Below are 14,195 nucleotides of genomic sequence, written 5' to 3' on the forward strand. Positions count from 1 at the left end.
CATTCCAGTAACATATATTGAAATTATAAACAGAGATGTGTCCTTGTTTTACACAAGAAAACACTGTGTAATGCTACATGTTGTTAGTGTTTTTCAGGTCATTGTTTTGTGGGTGACAAAGTGTGTTTGTCGGCTGTCAACCTTTGCTAGTGTTCTGGAAGAATGAGTTTATTTGAGACCTGAATGAAGTGTTTTGGTAGTTGTAGTGCATTTTGAATGTGAAATGAACTGCTTTGCCAAGCTGACGGTCAGTTAGGAGGATTGTGTGAAGAGTTTTGCAAAAGTGACCTAAGTATTGAGAAATGTGTCCTAGCGTCTCTAAAAAACTGTAAGTGGATATAATTATAATTTGCATATGTAAATGTAATGTAAATGAAGTGTTCTCTGAAGAATAACACAGTGCTTAATTAGGGGTTAGCTCTCCAGCTTTAACTATAGCATTAAAAAACTGCAACTTCAGCTCTCCTTCAAGCTGAAACTCGTTCTAATTCCACGCAAGTTTCTTTTTAGAACTATGATTAAGAATGATATTTCTTCCATCACACCATAGTTATTTATTATTATTTTTTAGGCATTTTGTTGCACTATCTGGAATATTCTCATGCGCGCAGTGACATTGAGGCTTTCTTTCGTGGTGAAATCAGAGGCCCCCTGCATAAATTTAGGCTTTGACTTCCGTGCTTTCATGGTACCGCACTGTGTAATTCATCACTCTGCAGATAAATTCAATTAGACTAGTTAAATATGAGCAAAGCGATAGTAAGATCAGATTTAGCTGCTCGTTTGGATTTCTTCCATCTTCATGTATCTGTAAGCGTGGACCTCAGCATGGAGCGTTTTATCTTGTGAGGACGAGATAACATATCCTGCTTTATTGATATTACCGTACCTGGAGGAAGTGTCGTCTGCATTCTGGAAACATCCATCTTCCTCCTTTTCGCGTTTATCGTGGATGAAGTTGATGATGAGGCCTAGATATATATAAACAAGGGTTTTGATCATTATACCATTCAGTTTATTTATGAAGCTCGTGCTTGTTTTTAAGCGTTAGTTCTGAAAATATTAAGTGACAACAATGTGGAAAAAGCCAACAAAGAACCCGCCAAACACTACGATTCCTTGGATGGCTATTTAGGTTCCCACAGCCTCCCATGCTAAAATTCTAAACTCTGAAGCAGCAACAAAGATGTTTGCAGACTGGTAGGAAAATAGAGTTTGGCCCCTGTAGCTAATTTCTCCTTTAATGAAAAATATCTATAAACTTCCTTGTGATTATTTAAAGTGGTCTTGATGTTATCATAGCAGATTATCTGATTATCTGAAAGTGGTGAAAAAAGAAAGCTATCTGGCACTTCCGTTGATCCATCTATTGTGAAACCTTCCACTGTGACTATCGGAACTGGTTCTAGGAATAGTAAGCGAAATTACACAAGGACTGCAATCAGTGGCAACAGGCCTGATGGAGTGATGAATCCAAATTGAAAGGTTTTGGTTAAAATTGTCTTCAATATGTACATAACATCACAACAGTGTCCACAGCAATCTCTAAAGCATGGTGGAGACTAAATCATGGTTTGTGCTGCATTTCAGCCTTTGGTGTTGGAGATCTTATCAAAGATCAAGAGATCAAAGGATGAAGCACCAGCTTATTTTGTCAGCATGACAATGATCCCAATCATGGATTGGCCTCCCCAGAGCCTGGACCTCAACATCACTGAAGCAGTGTGGGATCATGTTAAAAGGGAATAGAACAAAGGGCAGAAACATCCAAAGAAGAGCTTTGAATGTCCTTCAAGAAGCCCTAAGATTGTTTACAGATATGACAACCTCTGTTTTTGCCTTATATACTGTATTTCCACATATAGTTAGCCCTAGTTCCCATTTTTCTAGCAAAATATGAAGAAATGAGGAGCGTGTGAAGCATTTTACACAGAATTTTCTAGCCCCTTTAAATTGTATTAATACTTAGGTTAAAGGTTTGGTAACTGTGAGTGACATGTATATAAAAAGCTTTTGATACGTTACAACATTCTATTTTGATTTCTAAATTGTATAATTATGGTGTGAGAGGAGTGGCATTGACTTGGTTAAGGAGTTATTTAGAAAATAGGTCGCAATATGTACATTATCTCGGTAACACCTCTGAAAGATTGAAGATTGTATTTGGCGTTCCTCAAGTTTCTATTTTGGGACCTAAACTTTTAAATTTATATATTAATGATATCTGTGACGTATCAAAAAGGTTAAATTCTATTTTATTTGCAGATGACACAAATTTTTATTGCTCTGGAGAGAATTTGAAAGATTTGGTTGAAATTATGACTTCTGAGATGTTAAGATTAAAAATATGGTTTGATGTAAATAAATTATCTTTGAATCTGACAAAAACGAAATTCATGATATTTGGCAATCGTGTAAAGGAGGATGAAGTCATTATGTCCATTGATGGAGAATTGATTGATAGAGTTACTGAATTTCGTTCTTTGGGTGTAATAGTAGATGAAAATTTGACGTGGAAATCACATATTGAGTATATTAGAAAGAAGATGGTTAAAAACATTTATATTTTGGGAAATGTAAGAGATTTATTAGACTATAAAACAATGCGCATTTTATATTTCTCATTGTTTTTCTCATATTTTAGTTACTGTATTGAAGTCTGGGGGAATACATATGAGAATACTATAAAACCTCTAAACTTATTAAAGAAGAAAGTGATACGAATGATTCATAATGTTAAATATAGAGAACATACAAATAAATTATTTATAAAATCGAAATTATTAAAATTAGGAGATTTAGTGAAATTACGGACACTATTAATTATGTTTAAGGCTAAAAATAATATTTTGCCCTTTAAGTTACAAAGAGTATTTTTATTGTGCTCAGGGGGAGAAGATAGCAGAAGGAAATTTTATTTTAAGCATCAGCTAGCTAGGACTACACAAAGATTAATGAGTCCAACGGTTAGGGGTATACGACTGTGGAACTCACTTCATTATAATTTAAAGAATTGTATAAATTTACATTATTTTAAAAAGTGTTACATGCTTAAAACGATAACTCGATATGAAGAATGTGAATGAAATTGGAGTTCATTGAAAAAGGATCCATTATAATTTTTTGTTTTATTTATTTTAATTTTATTTTTCTCCTTGTTACTATGTGTAGTGGTATATTCTGATTGTAAATTTGTTGTTTGGTTTAGGTTAGGACCAGAGATAAATGTTAATGTTAGTTTGTTCCCTGATTTTTGGTGCCTACTTGTAATATAAATTGGATTGTAGATAGGGGGCAGGGTTTAATAAGAATATTTTCTTCTTCCTGCTCCTTTTCACACATGGTTGTAGTGCTTTTTGATAGAAAGTGTGGTTGGTTTGTTTGAATTGTTGTACCAAGTGTGAAATAAATAAAGAAATGAAGTGAAAAGATGCTTAAATTTAAAAGTTTTTGCACATGTTTAGACATATACAAATAAATAGCTGAATGGATAAATTATGAGTGGACCCAATAAATGTGTCTCGACCCAACCCCCATGAAATCACGCTGGCCACCAGCTAAAGTGAAACTCCATTATTCACAAAGCAAAATGGCAGAGCAGTAATCTCTTATTAAAAAGCAGCCAATTATAGCCAGAAAGAAAAATGGCATTTTGTTATCACATAACACGAAATGTTTCGATTTCCCGTCCTTTTTGATTAATTTCATTAAAACAGCATCGAGTTGGGATTTTCGGTCTCTTATCTGCCTGCCACGCACACGCACACACCCCACACACGTGCAGGGATAGTATGCAGCAGTGTGTGTTTGAGGTGGCAATGAAAACTCACTTGAGAGCCTGTTTCTGTCTGCCTCATTATCATCAAAGACAACAGGCACTCCAGCACACACATACATACACACACACAGACACACACAGGCGAGCGTCATTGACGGTTTCCATTGCAATCATGGCCACTTGAAGCTGCAATGCCCCTCTCCGCTGCCGCTGCCTGTCACGTGAAAACCTTGCATCCCCTAAGCTGTCAACAACTGTGAAACTGAGCAAAGGAGGGCAGCCCGGAGCTTTAACCCACAGTGTTTGTTTTCAGTTCCCCGGCACTGTTCTGCGGTAGGAATTTCCCGAGAACAGAGGAATGTGCGATCCATTAATTTCACTGAAATATGAAGTATGATAGAGCAACATTGTGAGGTTTTCACACAACAGCTGCATTATATAATGACAGTCTGTGGTTTCATTATATCCCCATGGCAACCAGGCTGCTGTCAGTCACTGAAAGGTTAAGATCAAACCCCATACTCTTTTTATCACCATTTGACTGATGTTGTTTTCTCTCCCTCTCTCTCTCACTCTCCGGGCTCTCTTTAGATTATCCCAGGACACAAAAACATCCCAGTGAGGCCCAGGATGATGATCATAATATATAACACACTGCTACTCATGTGTATTAATATCCAGATTCTTCGTTATATTTGAAAACCCAGTTTTCATTGACAATCTAAGCCTCCTCTGACCGAAAGCATATAGATCAAAGTCTTCAGAGTGGCACCTGTCATACAGTTGCTGTCACTCACTCTTGTCATCTCTTTGCTGCTCTTGCTCTTCCCCACTTCATTCCCCTTTTTTACCCATCTTTCTTCTCCTTCTCAGTCCTCCCTCTCTCTCTTCGTCTTCATAATAAGAAAAGGAAAGGAAAAGTTGATTGAAGAAAGAGAAAGAGGAGAGGATGGAATAATTCATCTCTCAGGTGATAAGTGACATTTGATGGACACACACACACACACACACACACACACACACACACACACACACACACACACACACACACACGTGCACGGAGCAGGGTAGGGTAGCATCCAGCCAAGCAAGCATGCTATCTGAATACTGATCAGCCAATCAGAGGCCATTTCTGCCGGGCACCAGAGATACTTGTTGGCAACCATGGCAACCGAGAAAGCATCATAGCTGAGAGGAAAAGAAGTGCAGCTGTGTGTGTGTGTGTGTGTGTGTGTGTGTGTGTGTGTGTGTGTGTGTGTGTGTGTGTGTGTGTGTGACAGTACATAATGTTAAAATGATCACTTCCACATTGTTTGTTATGAAACTTTCAAAGTTTAAACAGAAGCGCACATAAAAAAAAAATTTGCAGGTGCAAGTGTTGCATTTGGAGGAGAAATTTATTTTGAGTGAAGAAAAGCTGAATTTGAGTGAACAAATTTCATTGCTGTGTGCAAAAAATGTATTTCAGTGTTTGCTATTATCCACACACACACACAATAGCAGCCCCTCTCGCTCAGTTTTTGCACTTTCGCAATGTGTTGCTTGCGCTCTCAACATTTCTGCCCGTGCCCGCTCAACTCTTTCTATACTCCGTTATATGTGTGCCACAAAACCAGCCAATCACAGACTTGGATGCAAAAAAATCTGATTGGCTGTTTTGGTCTCCAAACAGCTCGAAATGACGAAATGCAATATCCCAGAATCCATTTCGCCCAAAACTCAAACGAGGCAGTCAACATGGAACACAGAGTGGCGGAGTTTGAAATATTACTCTTTCTGGGTCACAAAATAAACTTTTAAGATATTTTCATGCGAGAATGGTGCTGTGTTAACTTCAAATATCTGCTCGATTTATCAAGACATCACATATTTGCATAAGTGCTCTAACGTTTTCGGAGAACCTGTTACCCACCAGCTGACCGGGTGGTCACTCGGGTTAAACATAATATATAAGGCTGAACTGACAAGAAATCAGCCGACTGCACCACCAGGTATTATAGGAAAAACCATAAAGCCTTTGAACAAAAACAATCGCTGTTGTGACAGTGATGTACACTGTCTTGTTGGTATATATGTATGATTTGTATCACCTTCATGTTTCCCTCTCACCACATATACAAACCGATATCATGACCAGCAGCTTTTACAGCTGTGGCTCCAGCAAACATCAGCTGATACTAGAAAGTAATATTAAATAAATTCTAACATCAGCTGATCAAGCTTAAACATGCTGCTGTTGTTTAGCGCGACATCCGCTGGTTTCCTATTTTGGGCAAAGTGGGCGATAAACAAACGAGAGAGATGATCAGCTGATCATTTCATGATTCAGTTTCATGATTGAAGTAGCAACAGGAGAGGGAGGGGAGAGAATGACAGAAGAAGAGGCAGCTGACAGTGTAAAGACAGAATAACTCCAGCTTCGTGTCTTTTTCCATTCTAGCTGAAGTCCGGGACAAATCACGTTCCTTTTCCCCTCAATACAGATGTATTGTAATTGGTCCAGCCCAGAGTTGATCATGACCAATTGGCTAATCCACCACCTTTCATTGTTTATACCGTTACAAAAACAAACAAAGAAACATAAAAATGAAAAATCACCATCGGCCCACCGGGCAAATGAGCGGTATGCACAATGGCAGTCCAGCTATGCGGTCAGCTAGTGGGTAACAGGCATCTCCGAAAACGTTAGAGCACTTGTGCAAATATGTGATGTCTTGATAAATCAAGCAGATATTTGAAGTTAACACAGCACCATTCTCGCATGAAAATATCTTAAAAGTTTATTTTGTGACCCAGAAAGAGTAATATTTCAAACTCCGCCACTCTGTTCCGTGTTGACTGCCTCGTTTGAGTTTTGGGCGAAATGGATTCTGGGATATTGCATTTCGTCATTTCGAGCTGATTGGAGACCAAAACAGCCAATCAGATTTTTTGGCATCCAAGTCTGTGATTGGCTGGTTTCATGGCACACATATAATGGTGTACCAGTGTTGCCTACTTAGCGACTTTGTTGCTATATTTAGCGAGTTTTCAGACCCCTTAGCGACATTTTTTTATAAAAAGCGACTAGCGACAAATCTGGCGACTTTTTCTGGTATTATTGGAGACTTATTTATGACGACTTTTTGACGTGAAAACGCGTATCGCTCTTACGCTCAACAAGCAGCGGTGCTGCTGTGGGCACCTCGCCGTGCCAAAGCGTTCACAGGTGGAGGATAGTCCTCCCCCAGTTGCTATCAGGGCAGGAGACGTTCACACACCTGTGCGTCCAAACGGCAAATGAATCGCGCATGGGCGAAGCCGCTGCTCCCATACTGACTGTAATGCAGTCAGTTCTTCTTTTACTGTTATGCTGTTTTGTGGATCACAAGGTTTAAAACTACTTATAAACACACACTCTCACACACAAAGTAACTCCACCAGACTGCCAGGTCACTTTTGCCGGTCCAGGCCCGGATAAAGGAGCAGGGTTGGAATTGTGACAATAATTGCTAAAAGAAATTTAATTTGTAGTTCTAAATAAATTCTAACTGCATTTAGGACGTTTTTTACTCACTTTATGTCTCTTCCACGATGTTATTTCTCTCTCCAACAGCTTAGGTTACAATTACATTAGCATGACCGATTATGCAAATTAGGCAATGACGTCATTTGGCGACTTCTTGCGACTTTTCGACAGCCAATAGCGATTTTCCTTACTGAGGAGTTGGCAACACTGCGGTGTACAGATAGAGTTGAGCGCGCACGGGCAGAAATGTTGAGAGCGCGAGCAACACATTGGGAGCAAGCGCAAATGCAAAAAGTGAGCGAGAGGGGCTGCTATTGTGTGTGTGTGTGTGGATAATAGCAAACACTGAAATACATTTCTTGCACGCAGCAATGACTTTTGTTCACTCAAATTTAGCTTTTCTTCGCTCAAAATAAATTTCTCCTCAAAATGCAACACTTGCAACTGCAATTTTTTTTTACGTGCACTCAAACTTCTTTTACGTGCGCTCAGAATAGTGGCAAAAAAAATAACGCCATACAGCTCCTCCACTCTCCTCTTCCCACTCTTTAGAAGTGCACGGTTACTTGTCAGCATCAAGCATTACTGCAACCGGAGCACCAAGGGGCAACTTGTGCCTGTTTGTGCTACACCAGCCATCTCAGAATGGCAGTGTTTTACGCCCCGGGATGAGAACGCGCTGTTACAATTTTAAAAGAAGGCAGTACGTCAAAGTGTTTTCAGTTCACTCTTTCCCAGAGGCACGTGTGACAGCTAGAAGCGCTCAGTTTGCGCTCCAGAATATTTGGTTTTGCCGCCTTTAAAAACCAAGTTCGACATCCCCAATCCACTGAGACCGATTTAGTTATTCAGCTGAATTTAAACCTAAAAATGATTTGAAGCACAATGAACTCATTTATTTGGAAATGCTGCTGCAGCTTTCTCCTGAAGAAAACTTCAGACTTTATTTCCACTTGACATCACTGCTCTCTGTGATTTGGTGCACGTGATCAAACCTGTTGCTGGCTTCAGTCTGGACAGGGGGTCACGCTTTGATGACTGCGAAACATCCCATTATCTGAGAGGCTCTGAAAGAGAGAAAAGAGAACAAAATTAAAGACAGAGAGAGCCTTTGTCTGGACTGCTTCGGCAATATTGTTCTCAACTGTCATGCAAATGAGGAGCAGTGGACTGAGGAAAACATTGGGGAAACGGACAGAGTGGGAGGGAGAGAGTTATTGAAATTTATTATTCCATATGGAAGCACCATTGTTCATCATTAAAAGGTAGATGTAACCCTGGAATGGCTAACGTTTATCCTCACTTTCCCACAGCATACCTAACAATGAAACGCACAGTAAAATGAGTGCAATTAAAACATGGCACTTCCTTTACGTGTCCCCCAGTATTTTTCACATTTGGAGATTATTATAGCACAGAACCGCTTCATGCACATGCACAAATAGCCTTATTTACTCATCCAATCCCCAAGATTTAGGTTTCTCTGCACACCCCATCCATGCTGGCAGAAACACTCTCTCACACAGCAGTGAGTCACAGGGAGGTTTTCACAGTAATCACGTCCACTTCAAGCCAATGCATCACTTATCATCTCTGTTGTGCTGCGTCGTGTTTAGCTTTGACCACTGAACACTACCCACTATTGTACTGCCAAACAGACAAACCACAAGCATATTTACCTTGAGAATTTGGGGGCACGAGCGGCGTCTTTCACCCGGCACTTGATCAGGATCAGCTTGGTCATGAACTGCATGCACTTTCAAAGGATGAACTGTAAGCCAGGTGGAAATTTGAAGGATTATTGAGTGGAATGTTATCCTTCCTTTAACCCTCAGTTGTAATATCCTCGGATTAACGTTTAACAAGTGTTTCTTTGAATCTTTTGGATTAGCCACAAAGCCCGAGTAGTCAGAGTCTGTCCTTACTACACAAAAAGCAGCACGTATAAAAAGAACTGTGTTTAAATTTATCCGAAAAGAACATCCAACAATGTAGTTTTCTTTTTTCTTCAACTGATTGCTTTTTAGGTCAAAAGTGAACCAAATCTCTCACTACAAAAGCACCAGTACCCAGTTGATTACAGTTTTTTTCAGTCGCTAACAAGCGTTTGTCCAAACAGTTGTCACATTTGCAAAACTCTAAACACAATTAGCACAGCATCGGTCTGTTGTGGCCATACCATTCACACATTTCATGTCGTGTTCACCCAATATGCAGTCAGTGAACACATTTCCACGATGCTTACATTTTCTTAACAGACAAGCTATACCTCCCAACAAAATTATGGACTGTTTTTGTAGTATGTACGAATGTTAACACACAACATCCCACAATAGCAAAAACAATATTCTAAACCTTAGATACAGTATAAAAACCTCTGCTTCTGCAATGATATCAGTACAAAACCAATATCAATATCAAAAATATATCTCAGCTGATAATAAACAAACAATTGAATAATTGACACACAGCTGATTTATGTTGGGTAAATTGGGCCAACCACAGCTTCTTCCATTCTGGCTTAGACTCAGTGGGGTTTATAAGGCAAGACCTTGAGGAGTGATGTTTTTGGAAACAAAAAAAAGACAAACACTGTAATGTCTGGTCGAGGAAGAGTAAGAGCAAGGGGCCCAGGGAGAAGAGCAGGCCCAAGGAGAGGGCAAGGTAGAGGTGTAAGAATGCGTGGTGGTGGCATTCCAAGGGCTGCAAGAACAGTAGTCAGTGATGAAATTCATGCCACTATCATTGACCATGTAATCAACCATGGTCTTTCACTAAGAGAGGCTGGTGAAAGAGTGCAGCCCAATTTGAGGCGGTCAACGGTTGCCTCCATTATACGCATCTTTCAACAAACCAACAGGTAAGTATTGCATTTTACATGGATTGTTTCTATTCTCACTTGACATGTCAATATGGTCATACAGTAATGCATATGTTGAATTTTTTGTCTTTCTAAAGAATGCAACGTCTTCCACCCTCTGGGGGAAGATGAAAGCTCCTCAGTAATGATCAGGAGCTTGCCATTGTAGAAATGGTTACTGCAAATAATGCAATAAAACTGCGTGAAATTCAAACTAGAATTGTGGCGGACCATGAGATATTTGACAATATCGATAGAATCAGCCTCACAACCATTACGCGGACATTGTCCAAACACAGAGTGCGGATGAAGCAGCTCTACACTGTTCCCTTTGAGAGGAACAGTGAGAGGGTCAAGGAGCTACGACGACAATATGTCCAGGTACAGTGTATATTCAATCCAATGTCCAGTTCTATAAGCTTTGCACTTTGCAAGTAGGTAACCTACACAATACTAGGTTACAGTACAGTATGGTATACAGTAATAACATGACTTACATAAACTTTGTTTCAGAGAGTTATGGAATTGGAGGCCAACCAGGCCCCTCATGAATTCATATACATCGATGAGGCAGGATTCAATCTGGCCAAAAGGCGTCGACGTGGACGAAATGTAATTGGAAAAAGGGCCACAGTTGATGTGCCAGGACAGAGAGGGGCAAACATTACCATGTGTGCAGCAATTGCAAATGCAGGATTACTCCTTCACAGATGTCAGGTTGGACCCTATAATACAGAGCGCTTGCTTGCCTTTCTCAATGATCTCCACCAGCGCCTGGTTCCAGAGCAGGGTCAGGAGGGTGAAAACATGAGGACCTTTGTAATTACCTGGGACAATGTGGCTTTCCATCACTCGCAAGCAATAACAACATGGTTTGAAGTCCACCCAAGACTGGTAAGTCTCTTCCTTCCACCCTATTCACCTTTCCTCAACCCCATAGAGGAGTTTTTTTCTGCATGGAGGTGGAAGGTTTATGACCATCAGCCACATGACCAGATGTCCCTCCTTGAAGCCATGGATGCTGGCTCCAGGGACATCACAGTTGACGATTGCCAAGGGTGGATCCGACATACCAGGCGGTTTTATCCCAGGTGCATCGACTTGGATAACATCAGATGTGATGAAAACATGTGGCCTAACCCTGAAGATCGCAGAGATTAGATGCAAATTTTTTGCCTTTTTTTAGCCCCCCTCCCCCCCTTTTATCTTGGCTTTTTGCTGTTGTTTTTTTGTTCAGAATGCTCTTGTGTGTTTCATGGATATTTTGTTCACTGTAAGCAATACTGTAGAACTTTCTCTGTCCTATCATACCGTGTTTCTACTGTACCTCCTGTAGTAAACAGTAAAGAAACAGAAACTTGTTTGCTTTTTACTGGAATGCTTTCGAATGTGAACATTACTGTACATGTGGACATACCAACCACATGACGGATTGGGGCTGCAGCTGCAGTAATGCGGACGCTGCACTGGTCCGTCGTGTTGAAGAGGGAGCTGAGTGTAAAAGCGAAGCTCTCAATTTACCGGTCGATCTACGTCCCTACCCTCACCTATGGCCACGAGCTGTGGGTAGTGACCGAAAGAACGAGATCGCGGATACAAGCGGCAGAAATGAGCTTCCTCCGAAGGGTGGCTGGCCTCTCCCTTAGAGATAGGGTGAGAAGTTCGGCCATCCGGGAGGGGCTCAGAGTAGAGCAGCTGCTGCTCCACATCGAAAGGAGCCAGCTGAGGTGGTTCGGGCATCTGACAAGGATGCCCCCTGGGCGCCTCCTGGGTGAGGTGTTCCAGGCATGTCCCACCGGGAGGAGGCCCCGGGGCAGACCCAGGACACGCTGGAGAGATTATATCTCTCGGCTGGCCTGGGAACGCCTTGGTATTCCCCCGGATAAGCTGGAGGAGGTGGCTGGGGAGAGGGAGGTCTGGGCCTCTTTGCTTAGGCTGCTGCCCCCGCGACCCGGCCCCGGACAAAGCGGATGAGGATGGATGGATGGATGGATGGATGGATGGAAAGAGAGAGAAAGAGAGCCAGGGACAACAACGTCACATTGGAAAGGTATAGTAATCATCCACAACTATTTTCAGTTGCGGAGGATAAAAGATTCACAAAGTTTATTCATGCAGGCCCATATGACAGAGAATGTGCATCTTCTTTTTGTTTTCATATTTATATTTAATTGTGTTGTGGTTTGCAGTGTTTTGTGTTGTTTCACTTTAAATTTGTTTAAAAGGAAAAAGCTGAAAATTTAAATAGTTAAAAGTTGAAATGTAAACATGTTTTTGTATTATATGATTTATTTATTACATTTTATGTGAAGTGAATAAATAAAAGCATATTTACGGTGGCCCCTAGAGACAAAGCACGTACAAATTCCAAAACATGTACAAACACAACAGAAGTGCTCCAGGATGCTAGGCGCAGTGTTGAGCTTTTGTTACCTAGAGGCTACACAAGCCAGCAAGTACCAACGACCGGATTTGGTGTGTGGTAGTAACAGGTAAATGAACATTTTTTTAAATTATTTGAATATATGAGTGCCTGTGTACAAATACACAAACAATACACGTATGCTTTCAATTGTGTAATTTAAATGATCTAGGGAGCTCTGTTTTGGAAGTTCAGTTAATGCTAGAAGTGTGTTTTGGAGTTTGTACATGTTTTGTCTCTAGGGGCCACCATATATATTTATATATAAACATATATATAAATAAAACCACTGTTTTTTTTGTTTGTTTGTTTACATTAGTAATTCCTTTTGTGCATAGTTTTATATTGTTGTTAATAATAAATAAATTAAAGCAACAAAATAACCTGAAGAGCCGGTTTGGAGCCGAAAGAGTCGGATCTTTTTAGTGAGCCGAGCCGAAAGAGCCGGTTCTCTAAAAAGAGCCGGAAATCCCATCACTAGTTATTAGACAGACCGATGGGGGGGAGAATAGAGAAAGGGAGGAGTGGATTATTACGAGATTTTGAAGGGCACCTCGGCAGGTTTAATATTGAAGTTAGAAAGAAGCCTCAATATCAGAATTCATAAATATTGTATTTCATTTCACTGTGATTTCCCTGGCTGGCTCTCATCAGAGAAACACACACCAATATCCTATTATAATTTGAGATATTCAAATCTTCTATCATTGAGCTGCCTCATCAGCTCTTAACTCACTAATAAGACGCTCAAACAAATTCTAGTTGGAGTGCTTGGCTTTGTGGGGTCGTTAGCAAGTCTCAGTCAGGGGGCTTCCTAATTTAAAACATCTGGAATGTGTGTATATTCACAGTTATGTGTATGACCAATACACTGCATTCATTTGCATTTCTTTCCTGGAGTTTATGAATATTCCATGCAGTAATATACAGCAATTTCGAAAAGGTATATATGAGACATATAGAAAGCAGGTGTGAAAATGGAGCTGTTCCACCAGTAAGAAGACCTCATTAAAAACATAGTTGACCTCTATAATAAAAATGACAGAAATATGCATATGGAAAGATGTGCTCTACATCTATTCATGTAAACATGGAGTGAATTTAATGTTTTTTTTTCTCTCTAAAAAACCAACAACATAATTTTCAACAAGACTTGTAGTCAGCCTGGGGTGAGCAGTTAAGTGTGGTTGAAGGAGTGAGCACAGGGAAAACAAAGGCAGCTCTATATATTCCCAGCAATGTTTTATTGCTATTGTTATTATTATTATTATTGATTTCTTTTTAAATTCATTTAGGAATAAAATGAATTTATCAATGGGCGGATGGTGTTTCCCCCCCATTAGTGAGCACTAATAGAATTGCAGCAGCTTATGTTAATAATCATTTACCAAACAATAACTCATGGATGCATGCCTCGTGTGTTGCACTGGGAGATAAGAGATGTTGCAAATGTCATTTTGCACATGAAACGTCCTGCATCCAAGGTGCACATTAGAACAGGATGAGACAGGCGCCTCTGCCTTCTTTATGGCTCGAACGACGTAACAATGTTTGCTGACATAAATCTGTTACAGTGGAACAAATGTAAAGCTGTGCCAGCTCAGACATGCTGTGGGTCACCTCCTTA

The sequence above is a fragment of the Aulonocara sp. 'chitande type north' Nkhata Bay genome, linkage group LG23, assembly GCF_057382095.1.
Source record: "Aulonocara sp. 'chitande type north' Nkhata Bay isolate Kocher_YH1m ecotype deep benthic linkage group LG23, A_spYH_male_GT1.1, whole genome shotgun sequence".
NCBI lineage: Eukaryota > Metazoa > Chordata > Actinopteri > Cichliformes > Cichlidae > Aulonocara > Aulonocara sp. 'chitande type north' Nkhata Bay.